Here is an 18,317-nt window from a genome sequence, read left to right as displayed (position 1 = left end):
GACTGGATGTAAATGCTGGCCACACGTCCTTAGGTGCAGCCTGGAAGCTCCACACTTCGATCTGTCCCCTGAAGGGCCGCCCTGCTCACACGGAGGTGACTAACGTAGAATTTTGTGTGGGGAGAATTCAATATTTTTCTAGTAAGGGCAAAAAAATTTTCTTATTGTGAGGGTGGGGAGGCCCTGGCACAGGTTGCCCAGAGCAGCTGTGGCTGCCCCATCCCTGGAAGTGTCCAAGGCCAGGCTGGACAGGGCTTGGAGCAACCTGGGCTAGTGGAAGGTGTTCCTGCCCGTGGCAGGGGGTGGGACCGGATAATATTTCAGGTCCCTTCCAACCCAAATAATTTTGTGGTTCTATGAAGTTTGATTGCAGAAACATAGAATTTGCTGTAACCCTCTATTGAAATATGAGCATGAACACTTTGCCATCCCTATGGATTGAGATCTGAAGTTCTAGAAGATGTGCTCTCACTCTGTCATCTCTCATATCACATGCCTGTCATGCATTAGTGCTACAGCAGATATGCAATGAAGTAATGCATACTGAAAGACAGGAGAATAATTTTAAAGCTGTTCAGGTTAAATAAGTTATCGCTCTCTGACAAATTCTAGTCATACTAGCAGTTGCCCAAGAGCAGGAATAAACTGTATACATTCGTTGAAAATAAGAATTACAGCAGAACATTAAACCTGCTCAAGAACACTGAGAACAATGGCAGCTGCTTTGGCCTATCTTTTAACCCTCACTGGTATGCTCTAACCAAAATATCAGCAGGCAGAACAACATTCCTTTTGCTGTCACAGCAGGAATAACGCATGCTGAGCTGCAAAGCTCACCATTAAAAAAAGGAGGAAGAGGAAAAATGAGTCAGCCTGCAGAGATTCTCTGAAAACAAGCCATCACCTGGGAGGTACAGAGAGCAGCACAGTGGTCAGGAGTTTGCTAAAAAGATCCTTGAATATTAAGCAAGATCAAGGTGATCTTTGAATATTAATCAGCTTTCTTGGGCCCCATTTCCCTCCAGGGCCAACACAATGGAGTCATTTTTATTAAAACTTCCAAATCCCAAAGAGCTAGAATGATTTTAGGGCCAAGAATCAGCAGGAAGTGGTTCAGTGGGACTCCATTCAGGCTATATCCAGAAGTCCAAGAGTAGTAACAGTGCTTTGCTTTGAAATTCTCCAGGTACATGTACGAATAACTCACAACCCCCCAGACCAGAGACTGTTGTAATGCAGCAGAGCTGGGCCATGTTGCTGTCCCAGGGAGCTGGCTGATATGTTTCAGCAGAGTTCAAATCAAGCTTCAAGTACCACTACATTTCTGTGTTTCCAACTGAGTGTTGCATCCCACACCCATCAGTGAAACAGGCCAGTTACAGACTGCAGGGAGAGTGACACATGCCAAGCTCGAAGACTAGCAAGAGAGTAGGGGAGAGCTGCAACATCTGCCACATTCGGCACAGAGCAACGAGGTCCTTTCACTGCGCTGTGACCAAACACACTTCCTACCAACCACCAGCCAGCACCTGGCTTCCAGAGGTCCTGGAGGCAGCAGATACCTTCAGCTTCAGCAAACATTTTCTCTGGGTACTTGGTGATTTTTGTTCCTTGTGGCTCCCAAAGTAAAGCACAGCCTCCCAAGGAGCAGGGAAAACCCACCTCCTACTGTCAAACACCACTGGCTCTGACCTCTGTGTCAAAAGAGCAGGAAAGGGCAGTGATGCCAAAGTTGGCTCTAAATAGTTACTATGGCTTGAAATGTCCTTAAAAGGTACAATCCATCCAGTTCCAGCATAGCAGAGACACTTACTCCAGCCTGGGCTATCTCAGAGGAAGAGTATATCCCCAGCTGACTATTAAAGGGGCTGTAATTTGATTTTCTGGCTCCTCTGACTAAACTGCTGCAGCTTTGCTCTCTCGTGGTCCAGAAATCCTAGGGAGCCTTCAATGGAATTACAGCTTGTTATAACTTGAAGGATACACTTTATAGATAATGGTGTAATGCAATAAATAATATAATGAAAAATGTACTCCCATTTGCAAAATGCTGTCTCCTGTAAGTGCTCCAATGCAGCCAAAGAAGTTAATAAAAGAAAAGCAATTAATGCAAATATTAAAAAAAATTTTAGTCTTTTTCGTGTGGCATTTCTAAGCAAGTCAGCCTCATATCACTGCTCTTGAGCTAGATAAATACGATCAACCCCCACTGCAGATGGAGGTGCTATATTAAAAACACCTTTCTGAAGTCTCCAAGTATAGAGAGCCTGAGGCTCAGAGGGCAGAGGCCCAGGCCAGCAAAATGCTCAGCATCAGCAGGGAACACACCTACGCCCCACAGCTGATTCGCACAACACCTTGCTGTGTACACCTGCAGGTGTCCTTGTTCTGTGACCGGACTGCCGCGGATTCCCAGCACTCTGCAGAGCACTAGAGTGAAACCCTGAACAGCTTTTCCCCTTGGTGAGGCACAGCGGCTGCAAGGAGTGCGAGCGTAAACCGACTAAGTACAATCTCCTTTTACCCAGCAGTGCCAGCTCCTCATAGCACCCGGGCTCCCTCGGTCTCACCTCACTGGCCCGTGCCCGGGCCGGCGCCGAGCCGCGGGCAGCCTGGGCTCCCGTGCACAGCAGCGCCCACCGGCCGATGGGCACCCACAGCGGGGGGGGCACCTCCACGGCGAGTGGATACCCACACCTTGCACTGCGTGCGCCCCGGAAGACGCCCAGCAATCGGAGCCGAGGGCAGACTCGTGTCCCACGCGGGTCGGCCCCGCGCCGGGGGCTGAACCCAGAGCAGGGCCGGGCAGGGACACCCGGGGCGGCACCGCCTGCACGCGGCACGGCCGGCAGGGGGCGCCAGCGCCCCGGGGAGCGGAGCTGGGACCGCCGGCGGCAGAGCCGGCCCTGAGGGCGGGGGGGACCGGGACCGGCACTGGGACCGGCACTGGGACTGGGACCGGCACTGGGACCGGCACTGAGGGCGGGGGGGACCGGGACCGGCACTGGGACCGGCACTGGGACTGGGTCCGGCACCGGCACTGGGATCGGCACTGGGACTGGGACCGGCACTGGGATCGGCACTGGGACTGGGACTGGCACCGGCACTGGGACCGGCACTGGGACTGGGACCGGCACCGGCACTGGGACTGGGATCGGCACTGGGACTGGGACCGGGACCGGCACTGGGATCGGCACTGGGACTGGGACCGGGACGGGCACCGGGACCGGCACTGGGACTGGGACCGGGACCGGCACTGGGACCAGCACTGGGACTGGGACCGGGACCGGCACTGGGATCAGCACTGGGACTGAGACCGGCACCGGCACTGGGACCGGCACTGGGACTAGGACTGAGATCGGCACTGGGACCGGCACCGGCACCGGCACTGGGACTGGCACTGGGACTGGCACCGGCACCGGGACCGGCATCGGTCTCTCTGTTGTAGAAGTGGGGCACACAGTACAGCTGCATCATAGCAGAGCTTTCAGGGCCCCATGTAGGCTGGATCTGCAGGTGGAATAAAACATAGCATGTGTCTCAGACCGGGTAACCAAGCGGTGTCCCCCTCTCAGGGAAAGGAGTGGGCAGGCACTGCTCCTGCTGCTGCTCCTGGAGTTCATACTGCCTCTCTAATGCAGTACAATTAATCAAATGTTAATATACCACTCATTAGTCTGAACCCTTGTAAACACCCAACAGCACTGCATCACTCAAAGTGACTGTGTGCATCCTTGGAAGCACAGGGACTTTGCTGCCTGTTTGCACTCTCTTGCCATCTACACGTCTGTCCTGCCTCACACCTTATATCCACAAAGAGGTTACAAGGAGCTGAGCTTGTAACACTGAATTACACAAATGGGGAGGGGAGTGGTTAGTAAAAGCAGGGTTTTATTCAAACCAATTTTGTGCTAGGATGGATTTAGGAAACACGGAGAGATTCAGGTCAGTTAGAAATCAATAATCAAATCTGACTATCATAAATTCACAAACACATTTCTGCATAATTTTTTTCCCTACAAAACTCTTTCCAAACTTCAGTTGAAATACCCAAGAACATTTTATCCACTAAAATGCTGAGATACAGCTAAAATGTGGAAATTGCAGGCCTTTGAGTTATTCAGGCCACATGAGCTGGCTCAGGGAACAGACTGTGAAGGACAGACTTGTACCGAGCATGTTCCTCTGTTTTCAAGAGACTGCTGGGGGTAGGCTTGGCTTTGGCTCTACTCTGTGAGCTGAATATTCAGTATGTCTAGAAGCACAAATCAGGCTGGGAAAAAAAGAAATGCAAAAATGCAGGAAGTCCTTGTTTTCCACTTTTTTTCCCTGTCTTCTGTTTTAGCTGTCTGTATGAGAGAGAACAAGGGAGTAAGACTAGCTTGAGAGCTGCATTATGGACACAGGACACTGTGTGTCCTATGTGCAGAGTATTGGGGAACCAAGAGACAGCCTGAGGTGAGCAACTAATGATGGATTTCATGGTGAATTCAGGTTATCAACTTCTGATATGGATGGCAACACCTGAATTTGGAATATTTAAATCCAGAATTAAAATTGCATTCTACAGATAGGAATGAGGTCACGGTACCTTGCTGTAACTCAGTTTTCTGTATTTCTAACTAGCAATAACAAAATTTGCTTTTGTAAAAGACAAGATCCTCATATAAAGGCTTCAGGGAAATACAAGTGGTTGTTTCAGTAGCATAAAAAGGGCTGTGACAGTTCATTTCTACGCTAAATAAAGAAGTGCTCAGAAGCTCTTTCGAAAAGCTGTCCACCCCACTTTTAACCTTGATCAGTTTACAGCATCTAGGGATGCACCAAGTTTTACAGCACTTAACTGGCTTCTATTCAGACTGCTGCACAAAGGCTATGCAATACTATGTAGTTCAATTCCAGTGCATTAACCTAAAATTACCTTTGAGGCACTCCAATTCATTATCTGTGTGGAATTAAGCTTGCAGTAAAATAACATCATAAGAACAGAGTATGGGAACAACGTGTTGGGGCAAGCTCAGTTCTTGACTTTCAGGTAAGTAATGTACTACAAATCCACTTGCAATTGTTTTAAAGCATACCTTAAAATTTTTGCCCTGTGTTCATTAGAGGTACTTTACTAGCATACAAAGACAGCTCGTTTATAATACAGCTAAGAGGACAAATTCCCAGCTGACACCCTTCCCTGAGAACAAAATTCTATTGTAGCCTATTTTTTCAGGCTCCAAGCTATCATCTAAGAATGCCACTTTGCTTTCAGGTGAAGAGGACTAAGAGAGTATGAGGCCGGATGCATTTTTAAATTTTATTTATACTTTCTATAAAGCTTTTCCTGCACTACCATTACAGATTTATGTGTTTACACTTCTAAGGCATATCCAAATATTTCTTACTCTCTAGGTGTGTAAGTGTGCTAAAACCATTGAAGTTGGTGGGAAGGATCAGCACTTACAAGTTTTCCTAAGTTATACTAGATCTAGTTATAGTAGGTCTTACAGAAATTTATAGCAAATATAGTTGGCTTCTCTATAATCACATCAAAACAAGATGGGATATGTATCATCAAAATGGTATAGAAAGAAGAAACCACACCCCTGAGAAACCTAAGAAGTCCCACAGAAAACCCAGCCTTGTTTGACAGTTTTTGAATGACTAAGCTTTGTGCATAACAAACACACAACTGGCCTTGTCTATCAGAAAGATTCAGAAATAATTTAAGATTAGCACATGTCTAACTCTGGGTAAGCAGGCAACAGAGCACCATTCTGTTTTGCAACTGCTGCTTTAAAACTGTCTGACTGCTCAGATCTCATCCCTAAGCTTCATGTTTTACAATGGGAGAAGGAGGGAAAAGGGTAAAAAGAGTAAAAGCTTTCCTCAGTCACTGCCAGGGCACAGCAAGGGCTGGCTGCTCACTAAAGGATGAAGAGCCAGGAGCTGAACACCATAGCACAGCTGTCAGAGGCCTCCAAGGTCCAGGCCTCCCCCAGCACCTGAGCAGGACAAACAAGAGAGGCCTAGAGGCTGTGGCCAGGTCTACCAAGCCCACATCACCTGCCTTGGCATACAGACCCGCCTGGCAATCAGCTGACTGTGTAACTCTGGTTACTGTCACTAGGCCTGACCCTGACCCGTGGACTGATGTTCTGGCTGGACCTTATCAACACCAGCTGCCCTGATGCTCTGCTTGGCCCTGGCTGCCACCCTAAGCCCTGTTCCCTGCACAAAGGTGTGCACTCAGGTGCTGTACTGGGAGGCCCCTGCCCGGCTCACCTCCTGGTCCTCTGTCCTTCAGTGAGCCCCTGGACTCATTACTCTCTGCTTTACTCTGAGCCTCTGGATGAAAAGGGAAACTTGGATATGTTTATCTGTATTTCTGCCCAAAGCAGGTTCATGACAAGCATCCCACGGCCATTAGGCCTGACTGGCTGAGACGTGGGGGGAAATGTCCCAGCTGGGCATTAGGAACAGCGTGGAGTTCACAGGGACATTCATTACAAATGCCCTGCATCTGAGGCCTCATGCTGTGTCCTAGCCGAGCCCCAAGTGAGTGGGAAGGGGCTGACAGCATTCTCACCACCACGGCAGGTTATTGCACTGGACTCCAACAGCAGGTGACACAGAGGTGGCCAGGCATGACAGGTACACACAGCAGGAGGCCATTAAAGACATTGATCCAGTCACTGGAATGAGATGTTCCAGAGTAATTATGATTAACTACAGGGTTTACTTAAGATCAAGGGATCAATATGCAGACAGACAGCTTGGGAGGAATGATTTGGTGGCGTAATGAGTTTCTCTCTTTGTGACACTGAGTGCTGAACTCCCAGTTCTCATACAGTGGGAGAGAAAAAAACGTGTTTTCAGGTAAGTAAAGCCTGCCAGGTTTGCCATCCTTCTGAGGATGCATGCAGAAAATAAAGTCTGTGGAGGAGAGAAAATGGATTCAAGCAGTGAGCCTGACTTATTAAGACGTACTGGCTGGGTGTGATGTTCAGTCTTGAAGTTCATCTAATTGAAGAGACCTAATAAAATCACCCAAGTTTAGAACCAGCTCCAACTATCCCATAGGAAGAGCTGGGACAAGGAACAGGAGGGGCAACAGGAATGCTCATGTTCCATAGCGAGTTCCAGGGGGAACTTAGTGAAAACAGAATTAGCATGCTGGCCAATACTGAAACTATTTCCTCGGCCATGGAACTACACTGCAGTTAGGGCTGGGCAAAAATCAGGATTACTTTTGAAAATGGCAAGGATGCTTCTTTTCACTTATGCAAGGTTCTGGAATCCACAGCAGTGGCTTGAGGTTAATCCCACCAGAAAGTGCTGAATCACGACAGTGAGCTACTGTGACAACTGTGAAGTCATAAAATGGTTTCGCATTTGTAAAAAACTGTTTCTTTTGTTGCAGTTTACAACTAGTAAGAGTAACTCAGGAGATAATTTCTGAGAGCAACCAGAATCCAACCTGCCCTTACTTATCAGACTGTACTCATAGTCATGAATGTTCACAGAAGACAGACATAAAAATGTTTTAATTAGGGATATATCATTTCACCAGCTTTCTTCAAGTCCTTCTACTCCCACTAAAAAAAGTGAAGTAAATACGCCTCGAGTTTCATGATGCTGCAGCTTTGCTTAGCAAACATCTCATTTTCTGTAATGGAGTATATACCTACTTGGAGTTCAAGATTAAACAATCATTTACTCTAAGTGCTATGTAGTGCAGACACCTTCTTCACATAGTTGAAGATGCTTTATGAAATAAAAACAGAAAGCACACAAAGAAATAGTGAACACAGAACATGAATTATCTGTATAGTCCAAACCATACAGACATTCTGTTATTGCTTTGTTTTACAAAGATTGCAAAAATTTGTCATGCTCCATATAAGAAGCTTTTCCTCTCGCTGACTTGGCAAGATGTTAAGAAGGTGACATAAATGATTTTTTTAGTCTCATAAACATGACTTGCCAACAAAGAAGTTTGTTCTATATGAAGTACCAGTGGATCAATAGGTAGAAGGCTGAAAGGAAATGTAACCTACCAAGGAATAGACACGTTTTGCAGGAACAATGTGTTGTTATTAGGTATAATTGGGCAAATGGTGGTGTGATCTTCAAAGCCTCATATTCCCTTGAGTACATTATCCAATTTGGGAGAAGGTGCATTAGTTACGTCTTGCTTTATTGTACTATTGAAGGGGAGAGCAGGTGTGAGAAAACAAACAAGTTTGTAATCCTTGCTTGCTTTGCAAATCAGTTCTTAATCACTCTGGCTCTTATTTCCATAACTTTCTGATATTTATGAGAGCAACTTGGCAGCTCCCCTTTTGTGGCTCAAATGAGTAGCAGGTCCAAGAGGCTTTTAATTCCTAATACTAGTACATATGGTTTATCCAGCTCTTTTCTAAATAAGCAGGTAAACACAGCACCCATCCTTGACAAAATAAGCAGAGATCAACAGCACAATTTCTTGCAATCCTAGAAATACTTGCAGTGAGCAGGTCTTACTACATGAGGATGAAAGCAGGGTAGCATTTCAGTCTGTGTCCTGTTAATGCCTAGCCCTGTGCCAAGTTCCGACCCTTCTTGATCCATCTGATCAGTATGTTAAATTAAATCAACTGGGGTTGAGCAGTCCCTACAATTTATTCAAGCAAGAATATGGAGTGGTATGGATAGGAAGAAAGAATGAGACTGTCCTTTCAGTGATTACGTGCAATTAGATCTGATTATGGTAACTGTAACACAGATTATGCTGGTCTAAAACCAGCTGCCCCTATTCTACCCTCTATGCCTCCAGCTGTGTGACTGTGCTCTGTTCCTTGCATCAACAATTAGTTCTAAAATTAGTGAGTTTCTTGAACCAAGAAAAAAAATCTGAGAACTATCATGAACTGCTGCTTAGTTACAAGGTCACCAATTGAGTATTTTAGTCTTTTCCCCAATCTTTCTGCTCCCCTAAAGGCAGTTTGTTCACTGTGACAGATGCCTGGAGGAAAAACGCTCCCCTGCCAAAAAACCCTGGTGGAAGTATATATGTCACCTGGCCAAATAACTCAATCAAACTCCTTTCTCTGCTCTTTAGTGGCTAAATTAGGAAATCAGAGTGTTCTTGTTTTCAAGTCTGAGATGCGAGACTTAATTTAAAGACATCTTGTTCAGTCAGAAACATCTAAACGGTCATTGATTGTTTTTCCCTAGTTGGATACATGAGTCTCTTTAAAAACACAAACTGCGTGTTATTTGTGCTCTGTCCCCGTTGGTAGACAGGCTACAGGGTTTGTGCCAACATTACTAGAATAAGAAAAATATGAGTTTGAACAAGTCAAGCCTAAACTCTTCTGAGAACCAGGAGAATTGCCAATGAATTGCAATGAAGTTGTACTTCGAAGCAGCTTCAAGGACCCTGGAGAAAGCACATCTGGTTGGAAAACTTCCAGCATCGTTGGGATGCTGAAAATTCAATAACACAAGGACAATATTAATTTATTAATATTAAAGATTATAGAATGGCTATAGCTCCCCTTTGCTTCACTGGGCTCTGAGCAGCACAGCAGCACCGGCAGGTACAACCCTCTGAGCCATGTTAAGGAAACTTCCCTGTCCAATCCTCCAGGAGCCCCCCTGGCAGTTATGCTGGCACCCCTGAGCTGGCACCCAGGCCCCTGCACAGCTGCTCCCCCCCACTCACACAGTCAGACCGCGTTTCCTCACTGGCTCCACCTCAGGTTTCCTGCAGCACAGAGTCAGATGCCCTGATCCTTGGTGCAATAACTAACAAAGTAACAGCTGGAGTTTGGTGCCTCCGAGGAGGGACCCTGGACAAAGGAACCCTTGGGCTTTTATACCCTCCCAGTCTAAACAGGGGAAAACCTGGGTCACTGGCTCCTGCCATGTCCCTGAGTGTCCCTCACCCGCCTGTGCCCAAAGTCTGGGGGTCACTGGCTCCTGCCATGTCTCTGAATGTCCCTCACCTGGTTATGCCACAGGACCCTGGACTCTTTGCTATGCAGAAGGCTGGCAGTTCACAGCCTCTTGCCTGGGGCTCTCACCTCCAAAGTTCAAACTGCAGCTTCACTGCAGCTGCCCCTCGAGTCACCTGCACCCAGTGGATTTCTCAACAGCAGTACCTCCCTAGCTCTGTCACCTGCTACAGCCACCACAGCCCAAATCCTGGGAAGCAACACCAACGGACAGAGGAGTTGCAGTTGCCTACCAGATACAAAATTTACTCCAGACTGGACCAGAAACAATTAATAGACTATTTCCTAGGCAAGAAAACAAACAAAACCCCACCCTATACTTCTAGCCTCATGCTACTTAACCTTTATCTTAAATTTTTTTAAAAAGCAAATTCATCTACAATGTAACTGCATTGAAACTATTGCCTCAACCTCACCCATAATTCAGTCTTGAACCTGAAATCAAGGCAGATTTGATGGGGAGAAATTCGATTCTGCTGGGCTACAAAACATTGCTGGTGCCAATTTAAAACAGAGAATTTACCAACTGCTGTAGCACTTAAAAGAGTTTTTTGAGAGGAAACTTCTTCCAAGGTCTTCTAAGCTTCATAAAACAGTTATTTTTTTTAGCATCACTATAAAGAAACCTTCTTTTGAGACTAAATACCAACTTCATTTGATCCCTCTCCCACCCTCGAATATCGCAGCAAAAATAATGGGCAGTCACTTCATGAGACATGTGTTTATCTCAGTGTCTTTGAAGAATGGATGTGATCAAGGACATTAACATGTTTTCTGAAGCAGATAAACATTAAATAACTAAAGACCTTTAGCAACCTCTGGAAAAACAAATAAGATGACACAATATCACTCATTTAACTTCATCTTTTCACTTGGGTTTCCAGGAGACAGCACCTAAATTCTGCTAAAATCACAGACTTATTCTGTGGTACAATTTCAAGGGCTAAAGTTGATTCACATGCTATAGTAGGGCTCTGCTTCTGCTCTCATACACAGAGAGGATGGTATCTGATACCTAGAGGCTGCCACTATAACATGTGTTGTCAGATCTTCAAAAGACCAAAGTGCCCAAGACAACAACTACTTGAACAAATCTGGCTACTTCCTTTGTGTCTAAATGGGAAGGATAACCCTTTGAAAATTTCATCATCACTTAAGTGTAAATTCATGGTCATTACATTGGTTTTGATTTTTTGTGTTGTCAATTTGCCAGGCAGCTGAAAACTCTGAACAGCAGAATTCAGTGGTAACAAAATTTGTAGTCCTGCAGACTGCTAAATTATTATAGTAGGAAGGTCCAAACAATAACACCATGTAGTCTAGATTCTGAAGCAGAAGTCCAAATAAACCATGATTTATTGTGTAATCAGATGCTGTTTTACCTCATGAGGTCCCCAAACTCTTTACTACTGTAGACCACTGACCTTGTAATTAAGTGGTCTGCAGCTACCCAAGGCTAAAAGGACTCAATAACCTTGCAATTTAAGTCCACTACAGAATGAGCACATTGCACCTGGCTTGACTGGGAAAACTGGCTTCTTTATCCATGCCAGAAAAAGGACTTGCTAACTCAGAGCCCTCTTTACAAACAGTTCATAGCTCCTCTGCAACCACTGCTGCACAGGGTCTGGCTGGGGCGGCCTTAATGCCCGTCCCAGGCAGCCTGCGTGTCAGAAAGGGCCTCCTGCAAGACTCTGATCTCTGGACTTGAAGCCATTTTACACCTATGCTGCATGAAATGCCCTATTTAACACTAAGGTAAAGTCTACTCTTGGGGTATCAGCCATTGACAGGTTCTAGCCCCCACAAGACACATGCTACGTTTTGCTTCCAGAGGGCAAAATTCACATTGCCTGTCGTCAACACTGGGGTTTTAGCACTTTAACTGGAGAATTTCACATTTTTTGTGACTCCTGCCCACATATTTTCTTCTAAGTTAGGCACTCATCTCACACTACAGACAGGAAACAGAAATGCCAAATGTAAACACCTTTAAGCAGCTCTCTGCAAGATTATCTCTGTTCTTAAATTTACACAAGGTCTCACACCAGTCTTGACTCAAAAGCCTTAAACAACCTTTTTACTATTGGAAGACCTGACAGCCCCTGAACATGGGGTGATGTACTTGTAGGCAGAAATGATAAGGGATGTACAGAACTTTTCATTTTGCAGCATTCTGTGAAGATCTCATGCTTAGATAGATCAGAGTTACTCCTGTCTGTCAGAGAGGTGACAAAAGCATTCAGAACTAAGGACAGAGCAGTGAGCTGGGCTGATTCTTCTCACTGCACCATGCCAAAGAGCAGCTGGACCATCACTGACAGAAGCAAGCGAGAGGTGTGAAACACTTAATATAGCTCAGTTCCAGATGAACTACATAACACACTCACAGGTGTAGGTATCCTTAACTTAGCATCCATTTAGCAGTGATTTCCAGTTCCCCATTACAGGCTTTACCATCAAGTAAAGAAAACTGCTACATGCCTTCCTCCTTCCCATGCAACTACTTTGCTCTATACCTGGCCCCAAGCAGAACTGGAATTGATTCTAATGAAGATGGAGTTACTGTTTTCCAATAAAAGCATAAGTAGTTGTAAAAGGTCAATCAGATTTACCCTGACGTTGTCTTAGAGATAATTTGTTATTCAAATGACAATGGCACTGTGTTTATTAAGTACAGTTAGTGATCAATGGCACTACCTGCTTATCAGGCAATCCTTGGCATTTTCATAATCTGTCCATACAATAAGACCTGAGCTTCATTTACTCAACATGAGCAGTGGAAGCTCAGAAATAATCACAGATTACTGCTGAGATCTTCCAGAAGGTGTTTTAAAAACAGTCTGTCAGCTTCTTTGCCTTGATAAGCTATTTCAAATGTCAAAATATTGGGTCATATTTTTGAATAATAGCTATAGAAATGTAATGTTATGAAAGTTCTAACTCCTCATCTTGCATGGTGGTCTCTGAATCTGTCATGGAAATGCAGGTCTGAAAGTGACTCCCAGGAGGATTTTTTTACTTTTTCTAGTTGCTTTACTTTTTTTGCAGTTTCTAGATTTGTAAGCATTTTCTAGGTGACCTATAGATCATCATAGAGAAAATTTAACAAAAGGATTGCTTTTACTAATGTGCTTTTCTCATCCCTTTGAAGTCATTCTAATCCCTGCACTCTCTCATACCAAAGTTGAAAATCACTGATGCATTACAGCTGTCTCTACATTCAAGGCTATGAAGACCATCACCAGCCATTCCAGGAGTGCATTCTAGAATTTGATCATACCATTTAGATGCCAACATAGAACATTTCAATACTGACAGCAGCTATAGACAAGGAAAAAAAGAAATCTGGAGGAGAAAACTGTTTATCGAATATTTGCAGAAAGAATCCTGTGAAATTGCTGATACTTATTATATACATAAATATAATGTATAATTGTGTTCTTATCACAACTGGTCACAACAAAGCTTCATCAGAGTCCAATCAAACACGAGTTTTCTATTTACCATTTTCTTGACTTAAATTTGCACATCAGGCCAACTGGGCTTGGTGAATTCTACTTGCTCCCTAAAAAATCCCACCCAAATATAAACAAGAATTTTTACTTCTCTCGTCATGACTTGTGACTTTCAAAGCACATCGCAAGCATCAAAAGTCACTGTATCGTATCAGTATTGCTTATTTGTGGACAAGGAACACAAAACGCAGGTATTTACAGTCTACCTAACTTCAGTAACCATCTATGAAAAATCTGACTCTGACTTTAACTACAGCTGGATTTCTGCCTTCATGTGCAACTGACAGTCACAGAGCAATTCAACGGGAGAGACAGAAATAGAATCAGCTGTCCCAGTTCTCAGACTCAACCAAATAACCATGTGGCCTCCCAGCTTGGTGCTTATAAAAATACAACAGCTGCTGTAGTTTGCGTCTGCAAACCATCGCCTAACTACTTTTAAATGCATCTTTGTTCATGTTCAGGCTCAGCTCAAAAGACCCGGGGGGAAGGCAGTGAGAAAAGAGCTGAGAGGCACATAGGCTTTGTGCCTCACAGTCTTCTCAGCAGAAGCAAGTATCAAATGACTCAAGGAACTTTACTCCAGCGCTACATGTTCATTCACTCAGCTTCCCTTGGTATGCATGGAGTGTGCCAGCTGGACAGACGTGAAGAGCAATCCACAAGAACATCACAGAAGCCATTTCTAAAAGTCAGTACTACTCCTGGTCTCAGCAGGGACCTCACTGACCACATATGTGCCTTTATGGTCCGCTCAAGCATGATGTCTAATATTTGGTTGATGGAACAGCTTTAATAATAATCTCTGCCCCCAAATGGCAGCTGAATACCGACTGATTCTCACCTCACACTGTTTGCTTGTAAACAAACCCATTAAGCAGCAGTGGAAAAGCCTATTGTTATTACAATGACTATGAAAGTTATAAAGATGCAAATTATATAAAGGTCTTTGTCATTATGTAGCTCACAGTACAATATCAAAATCATCTTACTTGAACAACTGGTTGTGGGGATCTTCTTCCTCCCCCTCCAGTTTTCTCAGTTGCACATCAATCTTCAACGACTGGGCAGGGGAACAGTTCTACACTGACTGCTCTCTGAACTTCCCTCATATTAACCAGGTAATTCACTTAACCCACCAAAGAAGGCACTTCCTGACCTGTTGTGCTCTGCACAATGCGAACATCAGTACTGTATTAGACCTCTGGTGGCTTCTGTGGTTAGTCAAGTACAGGCCGTAGCGTTTCTCAGTTGACTTCTAGCCACTTATCCACATCTTTGATTCCACCAATCCACACCTTTGATTCCACTAATCCATATCTTCCGTACACTGAAGGCTTGGATTCTAACAGCTTCCAGTTTCACTGGTGTCATTAGTGATGGCTGCAAGTGATGGAATTAAAAAACCCCTAACTATTCTCATTGCCACATGCTCTGCAGACACAGTGGGACTAATGGACGGTACCAGAAACTGTAAACTGTATCACTACTATTTGCTAAAACCTTCCCATAAATGGCCCATGCTGGAATTGGACAGATTCCTGCAGATGTCTCCATCCTTCTGATGATGGCAAGTGACCAGCTTTCTTATAAGCCTTTTCTTATACAGGGGAGGAAATTCTTGCCAGGATAAAATGACTGTCTTCTTTCTTCCATGTCCTTTTGCAATACTGCAGCAAAGCTCACAAATCAACTGTAATCTGGCCCTCAATGTCTTGATGCTGATTTACAGCTACTAGAACTCTTGAAATATTACATTTATGCCCAGCACAACTGACATGATTACTCCACCCTCTTGCTTGATCAATCATTTCATACACCTTCAGGTGAATGTAGAGAAGTATGATAGGTGTAGGTGCATATGTAGCTGTATATATATACATTTAGACTTCATTCTAACTCTCTTGGGATAGACAGTTTCAGTTTTACTTTGGTATAGTACTTACCATAACAGGACTCTGATCTTCACTGTTGTTGTGCTAGAGGACTCTTAAAAATCAGAAGCTGAAAAGACAAAATGACTAATTTTACTGCAGGAAGAATAACATGGTGAACAAATATAAGCCATCACAAAATGAGCAGATCAAGTAACTTAGTAACTACTAAGACAAATAAAGGTAATAATAAAAAAAGACAGGAACAGTTAATTAGTAAACCCCAGTAAAATTAGTAAAATTACCTGACAGTGTGAGTCAAACTTTCTTTTGAAAGGAAACTGGATGTTTTCTATCAAACCAAATCAAATTTCCCTGAATCTATTCTTGTATTTTGGCAAGGTAAACTGAGCTGTAAATTTGCTTTGCCCAGTGACTAATTCCCTGTTGGAAGTGAACAAGAAGCTCTTGAGTTCATTAGCAACTGTGACAAAACGACAGGCTGGGCAGCTGGAGTTTTTTGGTGCCTGGAGGGATAGGGTCTTGTTTGTTTCATTAAGTGACATTATTTGGTTTGAAAGATCCTGGACTGTGCCTGCAACAAGAAACAGGGCACAGTGATACTCTTTCTGAAGATGGGCACTTTCTTTCCAAATAACAGGGTTCTCGACTGGAAAACTATAGAAATGACCCTGCATAAACATTGTGAAGATAATTACAAAATAAAGGAGCACCACAATGAATCCATTGAGATCTTTAATTCCAAATTGCCACCATCCCAGAAGGAACAAAATGTGAGTTAATCTGACTCCTAAGTATACAATTAAACCTGCCAAGTTCTGCCTCCATAATATGCTGTTTAATATTGAAAAATCTGTCAGTAAACCAGTATGTGGTATTAATGTCATAGTGCTTTGTATTTGCTTCCTTAGGAAATAATAAAACTATTTAGCCAATACAAGCAACATGTTATTTATACACCTTTTGACAACAGTTTTAATGCTGTGTGGGATACTCCCCTTTCCTTCTAATACAATAGCCTTCCCTTTATGGATTGAAATTGGTGAGGGGAGCTGTGTACGTGTTCCATGTGGAATTTACTCAGTAATTCTATTAAGACTTTCCCCACACAGAAATTAATGTTCTCATCTCATTCAATACTCATTCTATTCATTATTTAAAATGGAAGGCCTACTTTCTCTATATATTAAGTTTCCTCAAAGGATTTTCTATTAGTTTCAGTGAATTCGAAAGATTAAGCTTCAACACTTCCATGTTTGCAGAACTATAAAACTCTGAGGCTTCTTTTATTTTAGTGATGTCTATAGCCGTGAAAAGCTGACAGTTCTAGGGGATCGTAAGTCCTTTTAAGTCCTAAGAGAGACAAACTTTCAGACATGAATGCTTTTCCTCAGGTCTAAGAAAGGTTTGTATTCCTGAAAGCTTGCCTCCCTTGTAAAACTATACATCTAAAGATCACTGTGGCTGTACCCACTCTGACACTTTGATGTTGTTAAAATCAAGATGAAGAGAAGCTGGAATTATACCTCTCACAAAAATATGACATATCTTCCTGCAGGGTAAACTACCTGTTGTGATGCAGGAAAAGCTGCATGTTAGGAAGGATCACATGGGAAGAGAGTGAGTTGTCCACCTATTACTGATACCCATCTCTGTCATTTTCTGCATGAGTAGTCCAATTCAAGGAACAAATTGGGAGGAGTGATCTAAATAAGCTGTGCTTTTACATTTTCCACAGAAAACAAAAGAGCTGATTTGCCTCTATTTCTGTTAGCAAACAAGTCATTCCTAATTTACAGCACTGTTAACAAGAAGTAGTTCAGACAGAACAGCTTAGATTTGCAGCCATTGCAAGAAATACAATTCAGTAAATATCCAAGAGGATAAAATTATTTAAAGATATGAGAAGATAGAAAACTTCAGTCCCAGTGATAGTGTACACTTAATAAAAATTAACGGAATGCTTTAAGTAGCCAGTGGACATAATTCTCTCAGTCTTTCACACAGAAGTAATGTCATGCAGACAACCTTTTAAATGAGAAGGGTGTGTGTCTTGTGAGGTAGTATGGAAACCCCAAGCTGTTTCAATAAAGGAATGATAAGTGAATGGATTCTGATGTCACTTTCTGACTCCACAGCTACGGCTCTGTGACAAAGGGCAAGCCACCTAAAAACTCGACACCTCTCAGTAAACTGATAACAAATGCAATGGCCCTTTAATTCCACACATGAATAGTTTTTTATCTTACAGTTTGAGAACAGAAGAGCAGTTCCCATAACAACTTCTATATTTTGGGATTCCTACAGGGATGGCCATATTGAAAATGAACAATGTACTTCAGCTAATCTCTGACAGTGACCAGAGCAAGGTGTCCCAAGGAAGATGTAAAAATGCAAAAATCTGCCAAGGAGAACTTTCTGCCCAACTCCAGGATGTCGTAGCTGACTAACTGCACAACACATGAGCGGTTAAATTCTTTAGAATGGAGATCAGACTTGGGTTAGCAGCAGATTTTCTCATTATTCACCTTCAAGGTCTTTTTAGGGACCAACAACTGTGTGCCCAGTGACAGACCCAATGCTAAGGCCCAGCTGCTATGAACACTAAGACTGAGCTGGGCGAGTGCTCAGCACAAGTGGAGGCCCCAGGCTCCTGCTCATCCCTGAGAGTGACCCGAGTCAGCCCTACCAGCAACGAGCAGGCTGGAGAGGAACACAAACCTCAGTCCTCACAGATCACATGTAAGGGTCTCACTGCTTCGGAAGGAGTTGTCTGCCTCTCAGTTTCTTCATTTAGAAGCCTTTTGAGAAGCTGGTGTGCTCTTGAGAATGTTTAAAAGAAAAATAAGGAACTTCATCAACAGAGCTGATGAAGCAGCTCAAGGGACTTGATACACCTGTGATAAAATACAGCA

At 43.7% G+C, this 18,317-nt stretch overlaps 1 protein-coding gene across 2 annotated transcripts in view; it reads right to left on the bottom strand.

The window, feature by feature from the left end:
* The window catches only part of TMCC1 (transmembrane and coiled-coil domain family 1), a 115,231-nt gene that overhangs the window by 84,042 nt on the left and 12,872 nt on the right, over nucleotides 1-18,317 (bottom strand). For both annotated transcript variants that reach the window (XM_017827058.1, XM_017827059.1), the window contains exon 2: nucleotides 15,454-15,511. The gene's annotated coding sequence lies outside the window, so the exon portion shown is untranslated. The remainder of the gene's footprint in view (nucleotides 1-15,453; nucleotides 15,512-18,317) is intronic.

The sequence above is a fragment of the Lepidothrix coronata genome, unplaced genomic scaffold (assembly GCF_001604755.1).
Source record: "Lepidothrix coronata isolate B3197 unplaced genomic scaffold, Lepidothrix_coronata-1.0 Scaffold134, whole genome shotgun sequence".
NCBI lineage: Eukaryota > Metazoa > Chordata > Aves > Passeriformes > Pipridae > Lepidothrix > Lepidothrix coronata.
This window is presented reverse-complemented; position numbering and strand designations above follow the sequence as displayed.